Raw genomic sequence first — 23,794 nt, 5'->3', positions numbered from 1 at the left:
GGTGCTTAAAATGATTGAAGACAAAGCAAAATCTATGCAAGCAGTGAAAGATTTCTTTCAGGTTCAACCTCCCGGGTTCAGCAGTAACTTTCCCTCTAAGCATTGGTCCTTCCCTGCACCTAGCAGACTGTGCCAAGGTAAGACTCGCAGGGACAGACCACCCAGGCCTCTATCCCAGGAGCAGCAGAGAACCAAACAGTGGAACACTTCCACCCCAAAGGCAGGGAGTTCTAAGCCACCCTTCTATGGCAAAAACTCTGCGACTTCCCCCGCCCTCCTTTCACTCACCAAAAGCTAGGAGGAAGGCTCTCCCTCTGCAAAGAAAATTGGCTTTCTGTAACAAAGGACCAATGGGTCTTAAAGATCATTTTTCAGAGATAAATTCTCTTTCAACAAACTCACAATTCCAAGAGGGTACCCAAGAAATTCCTATGCTTCGGAGCAGGCTCACAACACTTTTAGTTCTCTGTGCTACCCTTTGGCTTACCCTGCCATAGCATTTTGCAGACGGAGAAATATACAGATTTACCCTTATCTGGACGACTGCCTCATTCAGGCAGAGTGCGAAGGAAAGGACCTTCTCTTTGTAAAAACCCTCCTAACTTCCCTAGGGTTCACCATCAACGAGAGGAAATCAAAGCAAACACCTTCCAGGAAGATCATTTTTTTGGGAGCACTGCTGGACACACCATCCCAAATGGCCTTCCTATCCCCAGAAAAGCAGAGTTTCCTTCCTCTCTACTTTACCCAGCTGGCTTACAGAAGTCACCTCACTGCAAGGAAGTTCCTGCAAGCCTTTAGGGTACATGGCATCTTGCATCCTTCTAATTCCTCAAGCTATGCTTCACGAGGAAACTTCAGTGGTATCTGAAAAGCCTTTGGTGTTAGCACTGTCAGCCTCTTGAGACCTCTCTCCCTCTGATCCCCTGTATAAGGACCAAGTTTCTCTGGTGGACAAGGGGGCCTTTGCCAAGAACAAGGGTATTCCCTTAATCCTTCACCCTACAGGCCAGACCATCACCACCAACGCCTCAGACATTGCTTTGGGGCACTCACCTAGCAGGCAGGTGCACCTAAGGTCTTTGGGATGCCCAGGACCTTCCCTTACACACCAATCAGAAGGAAATGATAGCTGTACAAAAGGCTCTGATATCCTTCAAACCCCATCTCAGACCAGGGGTCTCCTTATCAAAACAGACAACACAGTAATGTGGTATATCAACAAACTGGGAGGGACCCAATATTAATGTCTGTGCAGGCTAGCCATGAGCCTCTGACTGCCTCCTCAATGGGATTACACCTAATTGCCCATTATCTACAAGGGATCAACAACACCCTGGCAGACCACCTAAGCAGAAATTTACTGGACCCCCGTGAATGGCAGCTCCACAGAAAAATCTTTTTGCAAGGATGATCCAAATAGAAACTTAGGCATATTTTCAGTGTATGTGTGTTCAGTTTGTTTTTATTAAAGCTGTCTTTTTCCATTTGAACTTTGGTATTCGTTCCTGGTGGTGCCTGTGGATATTTACAAGATGTTCATTGTGTTACACTGCTGCAGTCATTACACTTGGGTTATCCTGCCATCAGGCGGTTCCCCAGTCGGCCTGAGTTCCAAAGTCTTGGTCCGGCGTCGGTTGCTGTCACCTCCTCCCTGACGTCAGTCCGACAGGGGTGTATAAGATGCAGCAGACGCCATTTTCTTCAGTCTTTCTTGCTGCGCGGTGCCTGAAGCAAAAGCAGTTCGCAAGTGTCGGTCGGCTGACTCCTGAGATTTTCATTCCGAATCCAGAACTGAAGCCTTCTACAAAGCTAAGTACCCCATTGGGGAAACTTTTTCTTGCCTCAGACTGATATCAGTAAAAGTTAATAACTGTATTTCTTGTGGGAAGCTAATACCTCATAAGGATTTTCATTCTTATTGTATCCCATGCCTAGGCCCAGACCACGACGTCACTGGTTGTCGGTTTTATGCTAGGTTTAACAAGCGCACTATTAAACGTCTGTTTGATTTTGCCCGACATTACTTTGGCAGAAAATTCAATTACACCATGCCGTTGGAACTTCCGATGACCGGTATACATAAAAAGCGTAAAGACAAGGACAGGCATCCGAGGCCCAAAACTGACGACAAAACTTCTAGGCCAGTCACTGGTTCTCCGGTTTTCAGTGAGGCGCCTTCGCAGCCCCTGATGACCACTTCTGCAGAATCACAGGATGCCTCCGACTCCCATGTGGAGATGGCAGGGCCTTCGGACGAACAGGTTTTTCAGTCTACCGAAACCAACTCTGCTGAGGGATCCAGAGTAGCCAAGCAACCCGCAGCTTCACAGGGTGTCTTCAGACCTACTCAGCTAAGCATTAAAACCCTCTTCAAAGTCTAAGCCTCCTTTAAAATCTAAGAAACAAATACAGCATCCTCCAGGACAGGCCTCCATGCCTAAGAAACAAATGCTCAAAATGGCCGAAGACCTAATCACTCTGATCAGGGGGTCCCATCCCCCACCTGATAAAAGGCCTAGACTGACTCATCCGACCAGGTGTTCATTTCCTCAGATTCATCCTCAGACATAGGATATTCTTTACCCCCTTATGAGGATTCAGATGCTGAGGAATCAATTCCATCAGCCTCTCCGCCTGAGGATTACTCCTTTGGGGAAACCTTACATACCATGAGGGAGCATTTCCATTGGGAAGGCCAGGATTACTCAGAATCCAAGAAAAGGCTCAGAGACTTCCTATTATTACCTCAACACAGACCCCTTGCTATTCCGCCAGTGTTAGATATTGTGGATGATGTGTATACTGAATCCATCTTAAATCCTGATTCCTTACCTCCAACTCCAGTTACACCTGACGGGTATTAGAGTCCTTGACTCTCACAAATTTCTGTATAAAAGCCCTGTTTGCTGATCCTGAAACTATTTCTCAGGGACCAAAGGGGTTAAGGCCTCATCAGCAAAGAATCCAGTTCCCTCTGACAGATTCTAGAGCATTAGACAGATGGGGAAAGAAAGTATATACGTCTGCAACTTTAGCAATGAGAGCCTTAAATTGCCAGTTTCACATGCTAAAATATCAGCAATTTCTGATGTCTCAATTGAAATAAAAAATGCTTCCAGATACAGATCCTCCTAATTTTAAAGAAATGTAGGATTTATTACATGCTGCTGAACAAGTGGGAAAACATACTTTGCAATGTGGTTTTGATTCTTTAGAGGCCTCCTGTAGAGCAGCAGTTACAGGCTCTGTCATTAGAAGACATGCATGGTTAAAAGAACATACGTTACCAGATCATGTTAAAGCTAAATTACTGGATGCACCATTGCAGCAAGCTGTCTTATTTGGAGTTAAGGCAGAAGAGGTATTAAAAATAATGGAGGATAAGGCAAAATCTATGCAAACAGTGAGGGATTTCTTACAGGTTCAGCCTCCTCGATTTAGTAGAAACTGGCCAACAAAGAATTGGTCCTTTCCAGTTACGGACAGACCTCAAAGGGGCAGATACAGATGTCCAAGAGGTAGAGGTCAACCACAAGGTCCTTACAGGCCTCGACAATGGGGTGCATCAGGCCAGAAAGAAGGGGAAGACGGGCACAAACCATATAAAAAACAGCCCCAGTGACTTCCCACTCCAGCTGCCCAACTCACTCTTGGCAGCCCCCTTGGGAGGAAAACTGGCACTTTTCTATCACAATTGGCATATGATCACCCAAGACAAATGGGTTCTCAATATTGTATCTCAAGGTTACAGGTTCCACTTTTACACTCTGCCAAGGTTAAAAGGAATGCCAAATCTACCACCAAATCAATGGGCAGAGGCTCAAAAACAAATTACAGCACTCAAACATGGGAGCTATTCAAAAGGTACCACCACAGGAACAAGGGCAAGGATTTTACTCTACTCTTTTCTGGTTCCCAGAAAAGACAAAGCCTGGAGGCCCATTCTGGACCTTTCTTCTCTAAACACTTACCTGGATGTTCTGAAATTCAAAATGTTGACATTACAGCAGCTTCTTCCCATGCTGGGCAAGCAAGCTTGGCTCGTGTCTTTGGACCTCAAGGAGGCATACCTGCATGTCCCTATCAGACAAAACTGCAGAAGATGCATCAGATTCATAGCTGGTCCAATGCACTATCAATTCTCTGCACTGCCCTTTGGCTTATCTACTGCTCCCAGGGTCTTCACAAAGTGCCTGGCACCAGTAATTCCATTTTGCAGACAGAAAGGAATTTAAATTTACCCATACCTGGACAACTGCCTGATTCAAGCAGAGAGCAAGGACATTCTTCTAAAACATCTGGCGTTTGTAGCAAAGTTAAGTTGCCTGGGGTACACAGTAAACGAAGAGAAATCAAAACTAGTGCCCTCACAAGAGATAATATTCCTGGGTACCAGCTTGAACACAACGGCCCAGATGGCTTATCTCACGTCAGACAAGCAAGGACAACTCACTCAATACTTTCAATTGATGGCAACAAAGACCCAACTCCCTGCAAGAAAAATTTTGCAGGCCTTGGGCTACATGGCATCTTGCATACTACTAATTCCATATGCCAGACTGCATATGAGGAAACTACAATGGTACCTAAAGAGTGTATGGTTTCAACACTGTCAAAGTTTGGAAACAGTTGTACCACTAATTCCTTGCCTTCAACAGGAGTTTCGATGGTGGGCTTAAGCTTGTCACCTCAACAAGGGGCAGCCCTTTACTCAACCCACAGCCAGGCAAACGCTGACAACAGATGCATCGGATTACGCCTGGGGAGCACACATGGCAGGAAAATGTATTCAGGGCAAGTGGCCCACAGAACAATGGCATCTTCACATCAATCAAAAAGAGATGCTAGCTGTACAAAATGTCCTTATAGCTTTCAAGGACCTGTTGCATCCAGGACAACTACTACTAAAGACAGACAACACCACAGTTATGTGGTACATAAACAGGCAAGGGGGCACTCACTCCTACCCACTCTGCAGACAAGCCATGACTTTGTGGAACACGGCTATAAACTATCAAGTTCATCTACAAGCACAATACCTGCCAGGAGAGAAAAACACACTGGCAGATGACTTGAGCAGAAATATCCTGGATCCCCATGAATGGGAATTGAATCCACAAATATTCAGAATGATAACGCAGAAATGGTGGAGCCCGGACATAGATCTGTTTGCATCCCCAATGAACTGCCAGCTACAGAAATTCTGCACAAGGAGTTACCATCCGCAAGCATGGAAAGTGGATGCCCTCTCATTCAGCTGGAAAAACCTACAAGTATACGCTTTCCCATCACTGCCTCTTCTTCCAAAGGTACTCATAAAAGCCAGGCAAGAAGAGCCAAAGATAATCCTGATTGCACCAGACTGGCCACGCCAGCACTGGTACCCAATCTTAAAAAACTTAGCACAAGAACCACCCTGGATTTTGCCTCAAATACCACATCTGCTGTCTCAGCACAACAATCAGATACTCCACAGCCAGCTAAAGACCTTAAACCTAGCTGCTTGGAAGATTCCTTTGCTTGCCTCTCTCCAAAGCTGTTATGGATGTCATTCTGGAGGCCAGAAGGCCTAGTACCAGGAAAGCTTATTCGGATAATTGAAGAGATTCTGTGCCTGGAACCAGGCTCACAGCCTTGACTTTCTTGTGCCAAACATTCCTCATACTACAATATTTGACTGAGATGCTGGACAAAGGCCTCTCCTTTTCATCCATCAAGATCCACGCCTCTGCCATATCTGCTCATTACAACACGGATCCACCATTTTTCTCTAATCCTTTGCTAAAACAGTACCTCAGAGGGGCTAAAAACATAAGACCGCCCCGTAGAGCACCTACTCCAACTTGGGACCTCAACTTTGTTTTGGAAAAATTAACTTTACCTCCTTTTGAGCCAGCTAGCACAGCAAAATTAAAATATATCTCTTGGAAAACTGCTCTGCTCCTGGCAATAACATCAGCACGAAGAGTTTCAGAATTATAGGCACTAATGGCAGTGGAACCTTTCCTCATTTTCCACTAGGACAAGGTGTCCTTAAGAACTAACCCTATGTTTATGTCTAAGGTGGTTTCAAGTGTGTCTCTAATCCAAACTATTCACTTGCCAACTTTTTATCCAAAACCACAGAATAAAGGGGAGAGACTACTGCATTCATTGGACATTCACAGGCAGTTACGCTTCTACTTGGACAAAACCAAAGCTTTCAGAAAATCTGAGCAATTATTGGTGGCGTATGCTGCAGGAGCACAGGGAAAAGCCATTTCAAAACGGACTATTTCCAAATGGATAAGACATTGCATAAGTTTCTGCTGTACGCACCATGGAAAACCTGTGCCTAACAGCATTAGATCTCACTCCACCAGGGCAACAGCCACTTCAACTGCCTACCTCTGAGGAGTACCTACCAAGGATATTTTGGAAGCAGCAACATGGAGTTCTGTGCATACCTTCACCAAGCATTACCATCTGCCTCTATACCCTAAATCCAGAGCTGGCTTCTCCTCTGCAGTGCTGCAGGGTCATATAGCCACCCCTAATGCCTTATAGAACCAGCCACCCTACCTCTGCTTTGGGATTCTACCCAAGTGTAATGACTGCAACAGTGTAACACGATGAACATAATACCATTTTGTACCTACCATAAATGTAGATGGTCAAGTGTATACACTGCTGCAGTCCAGGTTACCCTCCCTCCTTCCCCTCTTACTTGCTGGTACGTACCTAGGTCTTCTACCCATTACTACCTATGGAGAGTATTTGCTGGTAATTGAAAGTTTGTTGTTTGCTTTTCTTATATATGTTTTATTAGCAATTTGAATTGCCTGCCTATTTGGGGGCACCTGACATCTGGGGCAAGAAAAACTGAAGAAAATGGCGTCTTCTGCATCTTATATACCCCTGTCGCACTGACGTCGGGGAGGAGGTGACAGCAACTGACGTCGGACCAAGACTTTGGAACTCAGGCCGACTGGGGAACCGCCTGACGGCAGGATAACCCAAGTGTAGTGACTTGCAGCAGTGTATACACTAACATCTACATTTATGGTAGGTACGAAACTGTACTTTCTTTCTGGTACTTTGGTGACCTTTTTTTGTAGTTTTAGAAAAAGTAACCTTACCACCATTCAAAGCTGCTGCTTCAGCAGAATTGAGATGCCTCTTCTGGAAGACTGCTTTCCTTCTAGCTATCACCACAGCCAGAAGGGTTTCAGAACTTCAGGCACTCATGGCAGTTGAGCCATTCATCATTTTCCATGCAGACAGGATCTCCCTGAGGACTAAGCCCTCCTTTATGCCCAAGGTGGTATCTGATGTGACCCTCAACCAGGCCATACATCTACCCACCTTCTTTCCTAGCCCTCAAAACAAGGGGGAAAGAATTCTGCACTCACTACACGTGCACAGACAACTCCGATACTACCTGGACTGTACTAAACCCTTCAGAAAAACAGACCAGCTTGTCAGTTTTGCCCCAGGGGCAGAGGGGAAGTCCATTTCCATGCAAACCATTTCCAAATGGATAGCACACTGTATCCATTTCTGCTACAGACTACATGGGATACCACCCCCCAAGTCTATTCGTACCCATTCCACTAGAGCAGCCTCCACTTCCACAGCATTCCTCAGAAAAGTCCCCACCAGGGACATCTTGGAAGCTGCCACCTGGACCTCTGTCCATACCTTTACAAAGCATTGCCACCTACCTCTTTTCTCGAAGACCTAGGGCAGGGTTTGCCTCTGCAGGTCTGGCTGACCCATGCCTAGAGCAACTAATCCTGCCACTCCTCCTCAGCTTTGGGAATCCTCCCACAGGTGAGAACTACAACAGTGAAAACGAAGAACATAGTACAGTTGTGTACACTTACCATAAGTGTAGATGTTCGAGCGTATTCACTATTGCAGTCCTGGTTTCCCTCCCTCCTTCCCCCCTGTATCCCCTTTCCCTAGGGGGAATAAGCTTCCCATGGTGACTTTTTGCTACCAGGGCCGCTTTACCATATTTCCTTGTGGTTTTAACTGGTTAGGACAAGAAAAACTCATGTAATGACGTCAGTGCCTTGCTTTATAGCACCGATGACCTGACATCAGACTACAGACGACACCAGAGGATAACTGCAGACAGCAGGGCACTATAACTGATGACTGCAGTAGTTTATGGTAAGTGTACACTTACACAACTGTACTTTCTGGCCACAACTTCAAGGTGTGTGGAGGGGGGAGGAGGCAGCTGATTAAGAGTAGGTAGGCTTATCGCCCCCTAGGGCTATACACTATCAGGGCTAAAGCTAGCCTACCCTGGCTTTAACCACAAGAGAAAATTATTCAAATGAAATTCAGGATCTTGATTCACTTTTCTGCCCTCCTTTTCTGCCCTCCTCCATATTTGCCAAGTGCTCCCTTCACAACTTTCTTTAAAAATCAGAATAAACAGTCCCAACAAGCTGCTGGAAAGAAAATGTTTAAAAAGCATTGGCTAGGTGGTTCAAAAAAGAAGGAACCCACCAAAACACAGTCCAATAAGTCTAAATGACTAGATGATGGATTTCCAGCCCCCTCACCCCCACCATTGGCAGACCCGTAATCCTTCCAGAAAGTCTGAACCTCCATTTCTCTCTCTAGCATCAGATTGATGGATTACTCTCTGAACCCATTTGTCTAAAATAAGTTTTGGATGGTAGTGGGAGTCCCCTCTCCACCCGACTTTTTTACCTCCAGTCGTTTAACATATGCAGGCTCAGGGACGTAATATAAGCTGTCTGTCCTACTCATTTAGGAGGAAGGTTTTAATTCCAAGATGTCCCTGGTGGCAAAGAGAGAAGAATTTTGGGAACCAATTCTGGATTCCTTCTGAATCACTTTGTAATCATTCAAGTTCAAAATGCTGTTTCTTTATGACTTATCCCTTGTTTCAAAATTTTCTAATGACTTTTGATTCAAAAGATGCTTATCATAGCATTCCTGTGGATCCAGATTTCAGATTTTTCCTAAGGTTTTGTGTTTGGATCACATTCACTTCTATGTATTAACGTTTGGTTACTGCTCTAAGGGTGTTGAGAAATTGTCTGGCCCCTGTGATAGCTTACTGCAGACTGCCAAGTCTTCATGTATTTCTATATTTGGATGACTTGCTTATTTTTGCAGAGTCATTTGCAGTGTGTCAGGAATCTGTCCATTGGAAAAGGTATCTCCTACGCAGGCTGGGATTCCAAGAGAACTTACAGAAGTCTTGCGTGACTCATTTTCACAGGGTTGTTTTACTGGGGTATCTCCTAGACACCTCAGTTCAAAGAGCTTTTCTTCCACATGGGAAAAAGTAGATCTGTATTTTGATCTTTTCCTGAGTATTCTTTCAGTTTTGCATCTCAGGAAGGGGATTCCTAAGGATTTTTGGCCTAATGACATCTGATACTCATGATATTTTTTGCAAGACTCCACATGAGATAAATTTGATGGTACCCAAAGTATCTTTGGTCCCAGCATCAAAATCCCCTGATTTGTGAAAGGTTAGATTTTGTGGTGGAAACACCAAATTTCTCAAAATCCAAGTCTCACATTTTCCCTCCCAGCTGCAATATAGTCCGTCACAACAGAAACCTCAGGCTTTGCTTGGGGAGCAGTGTCTGTGGGGATAAAAGTACAGGGTCTTTGAAACAAAAAAGACAGACCAAAACATAAGAGATGTTAACTCCTATAAATTCTCTCAACTGTATGTGATCTCCAGGATTTGCAAGTATTTACAGACAATACCACAATTATGTGGTACAAAAGCAAGGGGGAAAGATCATCTTTACTGTGTAGACTAGCCATGGGTAGCCTGGGACATGCAACTTTTCAGTAGTCAGTCTGCAGGCATACTGCATATCAGAACAAAATGGTGTGGCAACAAACAAGAACACAACAGCCTCTTACCAGTGGAAGTTGAGTTCGGGATGGTTCTTCCAACAATTGATACAGCTGTTGGTAACGCATCAAATAGATTTGCCTCTGCTCTCAGCAATCAGTTGGCACAGTTCTGCTCCAGGAATCCATGCAAAAAGGCTTGGAGGACAGATAGTTTTCCATTAACCAGAATATTTCCGTATGCTATTCCACACTTACCACTAATGTCCTGCGTCATTCTAATGATTCAGAAGTACTCTCCAAAGATTGTTGTGGTGATTCTGGCCCAGGCAACAGTGGATCTCCCAACTAAGATCACTGTTTCAGCATTCCAAACAAATGGGTTTATTAATGCTGATCTCTGGCTGGGGCACCAAAGCTTAACCTTCCTGGGTTGTACATCCAACATGTGACCTCAGCTTGTAAGCGTAGTGGTATATATAAGCAGATATACAAGCATGGATCCTCAGACTCTCACTGTCGGCCCTAACGCAACTTGTGTCTCTCGGACTGCTTGGAGTTAAGCTGTCACTGTAATTTTTTTTTTTCTTTTAAGTGCCCCGTTGGAGAACTTTAACAGTTTGTTTCATATCTGTATTAGATATCAGCTTGGAGGGCATGTGTGAGTGCAGTAGGCAGATCCCATACAAATCTCTCCATACCCAGAGTCTCTTCTGCCTAAGCATAGAACACAAAAAAAGGCCTGTTCCATTTGCCAGTCCTTTGTTCCAAAGATTTTACAATCCCATCCGTCCTTGCTCAACGCATTCTTGGTGACCCAGTGTCTGAAGCACTTGACCTACTCTAAGGTGGTAGATCCCACTTCCCCAGACATACCTCCAACGCACAAGAAAAAGCTGAAAAGGCCTAGGCCAAATACTTTAGTCCACCCATTTTGATTGCTGCACCCAGTAAGGTACCAGAGCCTACAGTATGTTCGACTCCACCTCTTATGTCCTCTAGTGTGACCCTGACAGAGGCCACTGTGGTATTGAAGGGCCTTACGACTGAGGAAACTACTGCTGTGGAGAAAGGGGGACATTGGATCATTTCAGAAGATCTGGAAGACATTTCACAGATTCTTGTTAGGGAAGACATTCCCAGGAAGTTGCTCGAGGTACTTCAGGGGTCTGAAGACCCCTCTTAGTTCAGGCAGATATCACACCAAAGAAGAAATGACAATAAAAAAAGCACATCTCCGCTTCTCCTTTATAGGGAGAAAGGATCAATGGACATTTCTGAAGTCATAATGACCATGAATACACTTCCATTTTCTGGCCACCCACCTACTCCTACACCTCAAAAAATTACTGTCAATTCATCTTCCTCTCAGGATGATTCCTCTAGCCAGTCTCTGGTCTGCCACTCTCAGATCAACTCCCCTGGCCAGATTTCTTCTGACGAAGATGCTGTCTCCCCTATCTGTCTTGTTGAAGAAGCATCATTTGGGAAGATTATTATAAACATGATGAAACATTTTGAGTGGGAGTCTAGACCGATTATATATGTCCAAAAGAAGGTATTGCAACCTTGTGGGAATGGGCACTCCTGCCCTTTTTCCTGTCCCTCCAGTTCTGGAGGCCTTCTTGGATGCTTTCCAGTCCACCTCTACTGCCCCCAAACAGTCTAATAAGTCTAACTGACAAAGATGGACACCCCCTCCCCCCCAAGTCTTGGCGGATATTTAATCCTTCCAGAAAGTCTGAACTTCCATTTCTTTCTTTGGAATCAGATAATCAGATTATTTTGGATAAATGGCTTCTGAGAGTAATCCATCAAGGCTACAGATGGCTGTGGCAGTCCCCCCCCCTTTTTTTGGTGGATTCCTACTCACCCAACTTTTCTTTTCCATCCCTGAAGAGGCCAGAAAGATATTAGAGTTCCAAATGAAGTTAAGTTCTTATTCATTGACCCTAATGTTCTTCATGTTTCACAGTTGCAGTCATCACATTTGGGTTATCTGCTTGCAGTAGCCCTTAGTCGGCCTGATTAACAAAGTCTTGGGTCCTGCATCGGTTGCTGCCCCTTCCATGAAGTCAGGTCGTCAGGGGTATAAAACATGCAGCCGATGCTATTACACCAGTTTTTCTTGCCATGTGGTGCCCGAAGCAGAAGAAGTTCGCAAGTGCCGGTCGGCAGACTACTGAAATTTTCGTTTTTTGAGTTTCAGAACCAAAGTCTTCAACTAAAGCTAAGTACCCCGTTGGGGAAACCTTTTCTTGCTCCTTACCAATGTCAGTAAAAGTTAATTGCATTTCTTGTGGAAAGCAAATACCTCACAAAGATTTTCATTCGTACTGTATTCCTTGCCTAGGCCCTGACCAACAACGTACCTTGCTGTCAGTTTTGTGCGTTATTTAATAAACGCACTATCCATCGGTATATTTTTGCCTCTAAATATTTCGGTTCTCTGTTCAGTTATTCAGAAATGTCGTCGGTAAGCCATCCGACTACCAGAATTCCAAAAAAACGCAAAGATAAAGATAGAGACAGGCCCCTAGGTCCAAAGCTGCCAGCGACACTTCTCCTAAGCCAGTCGCCAGTTTGCAGCCCCTGGTACCCGCTACTTCTGATTCGCAGGCCTCTACTGAGACCCATTTGGAGTCTGGTAATGCCACGAGATGCTTCAACTGTGGAACCTGCGGATGTCTCTACCTTGGATGAGTCCAGAGCTGCTGTGCTGGCACCGGCTTCTGAGGGTGTATTTAGGCCTACGGACTTGCATATTAAACAGACGCCTTCTTCTTCTTTAAGGCATAAACCTCGAACCATGCCTAGAAAACCGACACCCAGGCCGCATGCTCAGGCCTCTATGCCTAAAAAACAAATAAGAATGGCTGAAGATCTTATAACTTTAATCAGGGGAAGCCATCCACCCTCTTCTAAGAGACCTAGGACTGAAATTGTTTATGAATCTTCTGATCAGGATTCTGATTTTTCTGATTCTTCTGATGATCGGGATTTACCCTTATCTACTTATGAGGATTCTAATCCAGAGGACTCTGTTCCCTCTGCTTCCCCTCAAGAGTGGTTTCTTTTGGTGAAACCTTGCACACTCTAAGGGAGCATTTCCACTGGGAAAGCCAGGATTTTTCTGATTCGAAAAAGAGGCTTGGGGATTTCTTACTCTTGCCTCAGCATAGGCCTTTAGCTATACCTTCTGTACTAGACATTATTGATGATTCCTTTTTGGAATCTAGTTTGACCCCTGATTCTTTGCCTCCTGCTCCCAGAAAACCTGACAGATAATATAGGGTTCCTGATTCTCACAAGTTCCTTTTTAAAAATCCTATTGCGGATCCAGAGATTATTTCATAGGGACCCAAGGGCATTAAGGCCTCTACTGCCAAAAATCCTACCCCTTCTGATAGAGACACCAGGGCGCTGGATAGATGGGGTAAGAAGGTTTACACTTCTGCAACCTTGGCCATTGGGGCCTTAAAGTATCAACAACATATTATTGGATTGCTTAAACAGAAAATGTTTCCTGACTGTGCTGAAAATAAGGAATTACAGAATTTGCATTCTGCTGAACAGGTTGGAAAACATACTTTGCAATGTGGGTTTGATTCTTTAGAGGCCTCTTGCAGGGTTGCTGTCACTGGGTCTGTACTCAGAAGGCATGCTTGGCTTAAGGAGCAATCTTTGCCTGATTATGTTAAAGCTAAACTTTTTGATGCTCCCTTAAATCAGGACCACCTGTTTGGCAACAAAGCTGAGGAAGTTCTTAAAAAGGTGGAAGATGAAGCTAAATCTATGCAAACTGTTAGATTTTTTGCAAGTTCAGCCTCCAAGATATAGTAGGCATTGGCCCTCCAAGAATTGGTCCTTTCCAGCTTATTCCAGGCCTTCTCAATCCAAACCCAGGCACAGCAGAAATCCCAGGTTTCAGTCCCAGGGTACGCACAAGACTAAGCAGTGGGGGGCTTCTGCTTCCAATCTACGAGTAGTAAGACCCCCCATGGGAAATTGTCTCAATGGCTTGCTTTTAAAACCTCCAAGCATTTGTCAACTAAATGATCCTTTAGGGGGAAAGATTGGTCTGCAGGCTAAAAACTGGGAACTCATTACCCAGGGCAAATGGGTTTCAAATATAGTGTCCCAAGGATACAGATTTAATTTCCACACATTACCAATGCCAAAAGGTTGGCCAGATCTACCCCCAAATCAGTGAGCAGAGGCTTAAAAGCAAATGAACATAAAGGCTATTCAAACTGTACCAGAAGAGGAAAAGGGACAAGGTTTCTACTCAAGACTTTTCCTGATACCCAGAAAGACAGTTCATGGCATCCTATTCTGGACCTGTCTATTCTAAACACCTTTTTGGTGATTCCAAAATTCAAGATGCTGACTCTTCACCAGTTGCTTCCTATGCTAGGAAAAGATGCCTAGATCGTAACACTCGATTTAAAGGAAGCATACCTGCACATCCCAATCAGGGAATCTTGCAAAAGATACCTACGCTTCAAAGCAGGCTACAATCACTGCCAGTTCTCTGCACTGCCCTTTGGCTTATCTGCTAAGCCCAGGGTATTCACAAAGTGCATAGCCCCAGTCATCGCATTTTGCATGCAAAGAAATATTCAAATATACCCATAACCAGACGATTGTTTAATTCGGGCAGAAAGCCAGGACATACTTTTGAATCATCTGGCCTTTGTACAAAGGGTGCTTACTTGTCTGGGGTACACCATAAACGAAAATAAATCACACCTGGTACCCTGTCAACAAATCATATTCCTGGGAGCAAGCTTGATTACAGCTTCCCAGATGGCTTTCCTCACACCAGAGTAACAAATTCATTTAACAACTTATTTCAAACAAGTGGCCGTAAAAACCCTATCTGCAAGGCAAATACTACAAGCCTTGGGATTCACGGCCTCCTGCATTCTTCTGATTCCATATGCAAGACTGCATATGAGGAAACTACAATATCATCTAAAAAGCCTATGGTGTCAACATTCTCAGGATCTAGAAGCAATGATTCCTACCATACCTTGCCTACACCTAGAGTTTCTTTGGTGGGCACAGGCCTGCCACTAAAACAAAGGACTACCATTCATACAACCCCCTGCCACTCAAACCCTAACAGATTCATCAGATTATGCGTGTGGGACTCACCTGGCAGGGAAGTGCATTCAGGGCAAATGGAACCCAAGTTAAATGCACCTACATATCGATCAAAAAGAAATGTTAGCTGTACAGAGTGTTCTGACAGCCTTCAAGGACTACATTTTTCCAGGACAACTAATGGTAAAGACGGACAACGCCACGGTTATGTGGTACATAAGCAGGGGGTACACATTCCTACCCCCTCTGCAGACTAGCCATGGCATTGTGGAACACAGCCTTGAGCTACCAAGTGCACCTACAAGCTCAATTCCTGCCAGGAAAATTAAATACACTGGCAGATGGACAAAGCAGAAACTTCATGGACCCACATGAGTGGAAACTGGAACCAAGGATTTTCAACATGTTGACAAGCGAATGGGGGAGCCCAGACATAGATGTATTTGCCTCCCCCACCCCCCACCCCCCCAGAGCTACCAGTTGGACAAGTTTTGCACAAGGACTCCCCCACAAACAAGCCTGGAAAGTGGATGCTCTCCTTCAGCTGGAAAAACCTATCAGTCTGCGCCATCTCCCCCGCTGCCTCTGCTCTCCAAAGTTCTACTAAAAGTCAAACAGGACAAACAAAGGATGATCTTGATTGCTCCAGACTGGCCGCGCCAACACTGGTACCCCCTCCTGCGCAGTGTGTCGCAGTTATCTACATGGCAGCTGCCTCAGATCCCTTCCCAGCTGTCTCAGCAGAAGAACCAAATTCTGCACCCTCCGCTCCCAACATTGAACCTTGCAGCATGGCTAATCACTTATATATTCACCCTTATCCCTTAGCAAACCTGTGGTGGATGTCATCTTAGAGGCAAGGAGACCTAGTGCTAAAAAATCTTATGCTGAAAAATGGAAAAGATTCTGTGCCTGGAACCAATCTCAAGGGATGAGCACAGCAGCACCCAATTTACCTCAGATTTTGCAATACTTAACTGAGATGCTTCACAAGGGCCTGTCTTTTTCCTCCATTAAAATTCATGCCTCAGCCATTTCAGCTCATTATAACACAGACACCTCCCCTCTTCCCTCATCCTCTGCTCAAGCAGTACCTCAGAGGGGCCAAAAACTTGAGACCACCCATTAGAGCTCCAACCCCTGCGTGGGACCTTAACTTTGTATTGGAGAAACTCACTCTACTTCCTTTCGAACCAGCTGCTACTGCAGACTTAAAATTTATTTTTTGGAAAACAGCTTTCCTTTTAGGAATCACTTCAGCTAGAAGGATATCTGAATTACAGGCCCTTATGGCAGTGGAGCCTTTCATCAACTTTCATGCGGACAGGGTGTCACTCAGGACCAATCCATCCTTCATGCCCAAAGTGATATCCAGTGTGGCTGTTAATCAGTCCATTCATTTGCCAACCTTCTTTTCCAATCCACAGAACAAAGGGGAACGGGTTCTGCATTCCTTGGATGTGCACAGACAACTTAGATTCTACTTGGACAGGACTAAACCTCGAAGAAAATCTGAACAACTGCTGGTAGCATTTGCTGCAGGGGCAGAGGGGAGGGCTATTTCAAAACAAACCATTTCTAAATGGCTAAGCCATTGCATTCATTTCTGCTTTAAGCACCATGGAAAACATATCCCCCAGGGGATCAGATGTCACTCCACCAGGACTGCATCTACTTCTGCAGCCTTCCTCAGAGGTGTCCCTACCAAGGACATCCTAGAAGCTGCTACCTGGAGTTTTGTACATACCTTCACCAAGCATTATCATTGGCCAATTATCTCTAAATCCAGAGCTGGCTTTGCAACTGCTGTCTTGCAGGGCCTTATAGCTGGCCCTAATGCTATATAAACTCCTCCTCCCAACCATAGCTTTGGGAATCTACCCAAATGTAATGACTGCAACAGTGAAACACGAAGAACATAGTACAGTTGTGTACACTTACCATAAATGTTGATGTTAGAGTGTATTCACTGTTGCAGTCCTGGTTACCCTCCCTCCAGCCCCCTTATCTCTTCTGGCTATATCTCTGCTTTCCTTTACTATATTTAAAAGCCTTTTTGGTGTATTTGCTTTTTGCTGGAGGTATACCTTTGTGTTTTTATGTTTATTTGCTCTTTATTAGGGGGGCACCTGACTTCTGGGGCAAGAAAAAGTGATGTAATGGCCTCTGCTGCATGTTTTATACCCCTGACAACCTGACGTCATGGATGAAGGGACAGCAACCGATGCAGGACCCAAGACTTTGTTAATCAGGCCGACTGAGGGCAACCTGCAAGCAGATTACCCAAATGTAATGACTGCAACAGTGAGTACACTCGAACATCTACATTTATGGTAAGTGTACACAACTGTACTTTCTGTTGGGTATGGCTAGTTCCATGCATTTATGTACGTGTTCGTATAGTGCATTGGTGTATGATTCCGGTGGTCATGCACCTATTTTCCAATTGAATGGGTGCTGTTAAGGACTTGAAAAACATACGTCCACTGTTGACAGGGTTTACCATCTTGCTTACATCTGGAGAGTGTGCCTTTAACTTTAGGGCCAAACAAAGAACTTCTGTCAAAGGGTGCATTGACGAAGGAGAACTTGAAGGGCTCTGTGAAATCGCACAGGCACATCCAGGCATGTCTCCTAATAGAAATGCCTTAACCTACAGCCTTTGAGGTACCTTCAGCTGCATGTGAAATGATCTTCGTAGATGAATTTGTGATGGACTGTAGGCTAGCCAACTGTAATGTGGTAGTACTGGTCTCAGAGTGCGATTTGTTACATTTTTTAATCCTGTCCCACTGAAGTGTGCCAGATAATTCAGCGACCTGAATGCAAAGGTCGCTGAGGTATATACATGCTTCTCAAATCTGTCCAACTCCCTGTTAGGGGCATGGACAGATGAACTCTGTTCCACAAGTTCATTCTTTGTAACTGCCACTACAATCATGGCATTTATTGGTACTCCTTTGCTCCAAACCTTTGTTGCTTTTGGTGGTGCCAGGATAGTGTGTGGTCTGTTGAGGATTGGCTTAACAGCGTCAGGTTCATTCCACACCTGACTGGAAATCAAGTCAATGAGCTCATCTGCAGGCGGAGGCACCCAGGAGATAGATGGGCCAGACCCAAAGGCTTCCAGGAGTACTGAATCCTTTTAGAAGGGTTATTGGTAAACCAACCACCCTTTTGCTTAAGGAAGTGTCCAAAGGAGAGGTTATCAGGTGGTGATCTTGGGGACCCCCCCATCAACATCAGTATCTTCTGTGACTAACTCTTAAGGAGAGACTAAATGCCTCCTCTTGCACTTTCTTTTCTGAAGGGCTTTATTGGTGGGATGTTCCGGAGAAGTATTTGAAGATATAAGTGTAGCCTGGAGACTATGGGCCCAGCTAAGTAGTGTGTTGAGGCTCAAGGCACAAAGACACATGGGATCCAGAAGGAAGATCTGAAGGGGGCGGTGGAACTGCACGTCCTCCAGAAGCAGAGAACACGTTTTCTATCCTCTCAAAAGCAGAGCTCTCCATTGAGAAGAGGAACTAACAAAAACGGTTATGGGTAATATCCAGGTGCAAAAAGTATCCAAGTAAAAAGAAAAAAATGCACCAGAGTAACACACAGCAAACGTTTATTCACAAAAAACACAAAGATGGTGAGCGCTTTCGCAACTAACGTTGCTTCATCAGACAACACTGAAAGACAGCCAAATGCTTAAATAGGTACATAAAATACCAGTCAAGAAATTAGTTAAAATTAACCAATAATATGATGGTATCAATGAGCATCAAACTTCTTACTCTGGCTGCTAAAACAATGTATAAAAAAGCATTAGAATCAGAATCACAATACAAAATGCATATAAAAAATATATATAAAAAAAATGAAAACAAAGCAAGAATAAAAGCATAAATATATGAGCATTGTATGTACTTTATAAAGTTACTATATAACCTAAACAACTAAAAGAACCATCTTAAATCTAAGTAGCTAAAGGCCAACTATGGCTTGGATTAATGTTTAAGGTGTCTGGCCTTTAAAAAAGGGATCAAAGAGGTTGTGGCATTCAGGCCAGGATACTTCTCAGCATTAATCTTCAAAATCCATTTCTGTTCATGCCCCTCTGTGATGTTTTCTATATCACCACCTCTGGGGTTCCTATGAATATGTTGCAAAACAAAGAACCTAAAGGAATGGGAACTACCATTGGACATAACATGGTTAGCCAGTGCATTAGATGGATGTCCTTCAAGGATGCATCTGCAGTCATCACATATGGGTTGTCCTGCCTTAGGCAGCCCTTCGGTCAGCCGGATTCCAAAGTCTGGGTCCGGCGTCGGCTGATGTCGCCCCCTCCCCAACGTCAGAGCGTCTGGGGTATAAAAGCGTCAGCCGACGCCATCTTCCTTAGTCTTTCTTGCCGCGTGGTGCCCGAAGCAGAAGCAGTTCACAAGTGCCGGTCGGTCAGCTCCTGTAATTCAGCTAACGAAGACTTCAAAAGCTAAGTACCCCGTTGGGGACTCTTTCTTGCCTCAGCCAATGTCAGAAAAAGTTAATTGTTTAACTTGTGGGAAACAAATACCTCATAAGGATTTCCACTCTTACTGCCTCCCCTGCTTAGGTCCAGACCACGACGTCTCGGCCTGTTCAGCCTGTGCTTCTTTCAACCGACACACTCTTAGACGTCAGTCGGAGTTCGCAGAGGAGTTTTTTGGGGCTAGTTTTTCTTATAAAATGCCGTCGGAGACCCCGACTTCACATTCAACTAAGAAACGGAAAGACAAGGACCAACACGCGGGCTGCGGTTTCGGCTGAAACCGCGGCTAGGCCTACCGCGAGTGTCTCTGTCTCGGCTGATACAGAGTCCTTAGAACTTCCAAACCCTGAAACAGTACAACCGACAGCCTCTGCCCCGGAGGCCCCCGCCGAGTCGGTTATGGAATTGCCTTCAGAAACTGGTGTTTTGGAAGCTTCCGACACCATACCACTAGACAAAGCTACACCAGCACGTGGTGCAGCCAGGCCTCCTGCATCCATGTCCATTAAGGCCTTCACCAGGGCTAAAGCTGCTAAGCACACTAAAGCCATGCCTCCCAGGGTTATTCCCCAGGGACCCTCTTCTAGTTCCCAATCCTAACCTTGGCAGAGGACCTTATCTCTTTAATCAGGGGCTCTCAGCCCCATCCAGACAGGGGCTCCCAACCTCCTCTAGACAAAAGGCCCAGGGTAAATCCCCCTGATCCCCTCTCCTCAGAGGAGGCCTCTGATGGCTCGGATCACTTGGACTACCAGGAGGAGGCTTTTTCGGCCTATGAGGATTCGGATGCAGAGGAATCTATCCCCTCAGCCTCCCCTCCTGAAGAGCTTTCCTTTGGGGAGACCCTTCACTCTGAGAGCGCATTTCAAATGGCAGGGCCAGGAATATTCTAATTCCAGAAAAAGACTAAGAACTTTTCTTCATTTACCTCAGCATATACCTTTGGTTGTTCCTCCTGTTTTAAATGTCATTGATGATGTGTACTCTGACTCTAGTATGACCCCTGACACTCTGCCTCTGGCTCCTGTTAAACCCAATAGGTATTACAGGGTCCCGGACTCTCAAAATTTTCTTTACAAGGCCCACTCTGCTGATCCTGAAACTATTTCCCAGGGCCCTAAAGGGGTTGCAGCTGTTACTACTAAGAACCCACTCCCCTCTGCAAAGGAGTCCAGGGCTTTAGAGAGATGGGGTAAAAAAGTGTATACTTCTGCCACTCTTTCCATGAGGGCATTAAATTGTCAATTTCATATGATACAGTCCCAAGAGTATTTTTTAGAAGAAATGCATAAGAAACTGTCTTCTACTGAACCCCTTGATCGCAAATCCCGTCAGGATCTGGTGCATAATTCCCAGCAGGTTAGCAACCATTTCTTGCAGTGTGGTTATGATGCATTGGAAGCTTCATGTAGGTCAGCAGTGACAGGTGTAGTCATACGTAGGTATGCTTGGCTGAAGGAACAATCTCTGCCAGACCATGTTAAAGCTAAGCTTTTGGATGCTCCACTGGAAAAGCAAAAGTTATTTGGTTCCACTGCTCAAGAGGTCCTAAAGAAATTTGAGGAAAAGGCAAAATCTGTACAAACGGTTAAGGATTTTCTTCAAGTCCAACCACCAAGATTCAGCAGAAATTGGCCTTCCAAGAATTGGTCCTTTCCGGACACAGAAAGATTTCAGAGAGGAAGGAACAGGTGTGCCAGAGGTAGAGGGCATGCTAGGGGCTCCTACAGAGGCCGTCAATGGCAACCTCCAAACCAGACAGGTAGTGCAGGACCTGCAACTGCTGCACATGGACAAACTCAATGACTTTGCTTTGACTCCGCCAACCAGTGCTCAATTAGAAGCACCTTTGGGTGGAAAGCTTTCTTTATTCTCAAAAATTGGCACAGCATTACAAAAGACAAATGGACACTGCAAATAATAGACAACGGATACAGGTTCCATTTCCACACATTGCCAAAAAGAAAAGGCATGCCCAGTCTACCACCAAATCAAAGGGCAGAGGCTTTGAAACAAATCTCAAGCTTACTACAAATGAAAGCCATAGAAAAAGTTCCTCTTTCAGAACAAGGCCAAGGATTTTACTCCAGACTATTCCTTGTTCCAAGAAAAGAAAATCAATGGAGACCAATTCTCGACTTGTCCGCACTGAATACTTCTCATTGTGCCAAAATTCAAAATGCTGACTCTACAGCAACTCCTTCCCATGCTGGGCAAGGGGTCTTGGCTGGTGACTCTAGACCTCAAGGAGGCATACCTGCATGTCCCTATCAGACAAAGTTGCAGAAGACACCTCAGATTTCTTGCAGGGTCAGAGCATTATCAATTCTCAGCATTGCCCTTTGGCTTATCTACTGCGACCAGAGTATTCACGAAATGCCTGGCATCAGTAATAGCACACTGCAGACTTCAGGGGATTCAAATATACCCATATCTGGACGACTGCCTTATACAAGCAGACAGCCAACAAACTTTGGTAAAGGACTTAAATTATACCATCAATCTTCTGCAGGCCTTGGGATATATAGTCAACGTGCACAAATCAAGACTTGTTCCATCTCAAAGAATAACCTTTTTGGGTGCGGATCTAGATACAACCACCCAAATGGCTTATCTCACAGAAGAAAAACAAAGACAACTACCGGATTACTTCAAGAATCTGACAAGACAAACCCAACTGACTGCAAGGAAAATCCTGCAGGCCTTGGGTTACATGGCATCCTGTATTCTTTTGATCCCACAAGCAAGGCTACATATGAGGAAGCTACAGTGGTACCCAAGGAGTTTATGGACTTAGCACGGTCACAGTTTAGAAGCTTTAATCCCACTCATTCCATGCCTTCAAAAGGAATTTCTGTGGTGGGCTCAGGCCAGCCAATCCAACAGGGGGTTGCCCATGACAAAGCCAAAACCCTCCCAAACTATTACAACAGATGCTTCAGACCTAGGTTGGGGAGCACACATGGAGGGCAGAGGTATACAAGGACAGTGGTCGCAAAAGGAGCTACGCATGCACATAAATCAAAAAGAAATGCTAGCAGTGATACATGCAATCGAGGCCTTCAAACTCTTTCTGCATCAAGGCCACCTTCTAATAAGGACAGACAACACCACAGTTATGTGGTACATAAACAAGCAAGGAGGTACCCATTCCTACACTCTTTGCAGACTGGCAATGAAACTATGGGATCTTTCCTTGAAACTCAACATACAGCTGCAAGCTCAGTTTATGCCAGGGAAAGACAATACACTGGCGGACAGCTTAAGCAGAAATATCATCGATGCGCACGAATGGATGCTGCACCCAGACATCTTCCTACAGATAACACAATCTTGGGGGAGGCCGGACATCTGTTTGCATCCCCACACAATCATCAACTGAAGAAATTCTGCTCAAGGACATACCACCCACAAGCATGGAAAGTGGACGGCCCTCTCTTTCAGCTGGACAAATCTAATAGTGTATGCATTTCCACCTATCCCATTAATGACCAAGATGTTACTGAAGATCAGGACAAAGCAGCCAAAAGTAATTCTGATAGCTCCGGACTGGCCAAGATAGCACTGGTACCCACTGCTAAGGAGCATGTCACGTACGAAACCATGGCCTCTTCCTCTATGGCCACTTCTACTGACACAGCACAGGTACAAAACTCTACATTCCAACCTGAAAACCTTGCAACTAACAGCCTGAGAATACCTTGACTCCTCCTCAGGATAAGCTATCCCAGAGAGTGAAGGATATTATTATGGAAGCTCGCCGCCCTTCCACAAGAAAGGCATATTCAGCAAAATGGAAATGATTTCTCATTTGGAACACCACAAAGGGCCTAGATTCGACAGTGATGAACATGGCACATATCCTGGAATATTTGGCAGAAATGTTCCACAATGGTCTGTCTTACTCTATTAAAATTCATGCTTCAGCAATTTCAGCAGAGTACAACACTGATCCACCTGTTTTCTCTCATCCTCTCCTAAGACAGTTTCTAAGAGGAATCAAAAACATCAAACCTCCTCGGAAACCTCCTTTACCTGCTTGGGACCTTAACTTTGTGTTGGAAAAACTAACGCTGCCTCCCTTTGAACCAGCAGCATCTGCAGATCTACAGTACCTTTCATGGAAGACTGCCTTCCTTTTGGCCATAACCTCAGCAAGAAGAGTTTCGGAGATGCAGGCCCTGATGGCAGTACAGCCATTCATTATTTTTCATCAGGACAGAGTTTCATTGAGAACTAATATTACATTTATGCCAAAGGTGGTATCCAGGGTTTCATTAAACCAAGCCATTCACTTGCCTACCTTCTTCCCAAATCCAC

General features: G+C 44.9%; 1 protein-coding gene across 1 annotated transcript in view; it reads left to right on the top strand.

Annotated features, from left to right (window-relative positions):
- Positions 1-23,794, top strand: part of MTA2 (metastasis associated 1 family member 2) — a 1,757,597-nt gene that overhangs the window by 1,167,188 nt on the left and 566,615 nt on the right. The window lies entirely within an intron of this gene.

This window comes from Protopterus annectens, chromosome 6.part1 (assembly GCF_019279795.1).
Source record: "Protopterus annectens isolate FY-2018-M chromosome 6.part1, PAN1.0, whole genome shotgun sequence".
Taxonomy (NCBI): domain Eukaryota; kingdom Metazoa; phylum Chordata; order Ceratodontiformes; family Protopteridae; genus Protopterus; species Protopterus annectens.
Note: the sequence above shows the minus strand (reverse complement) of the source record. Positions and strands in the feature narration are given on the sequence as shown.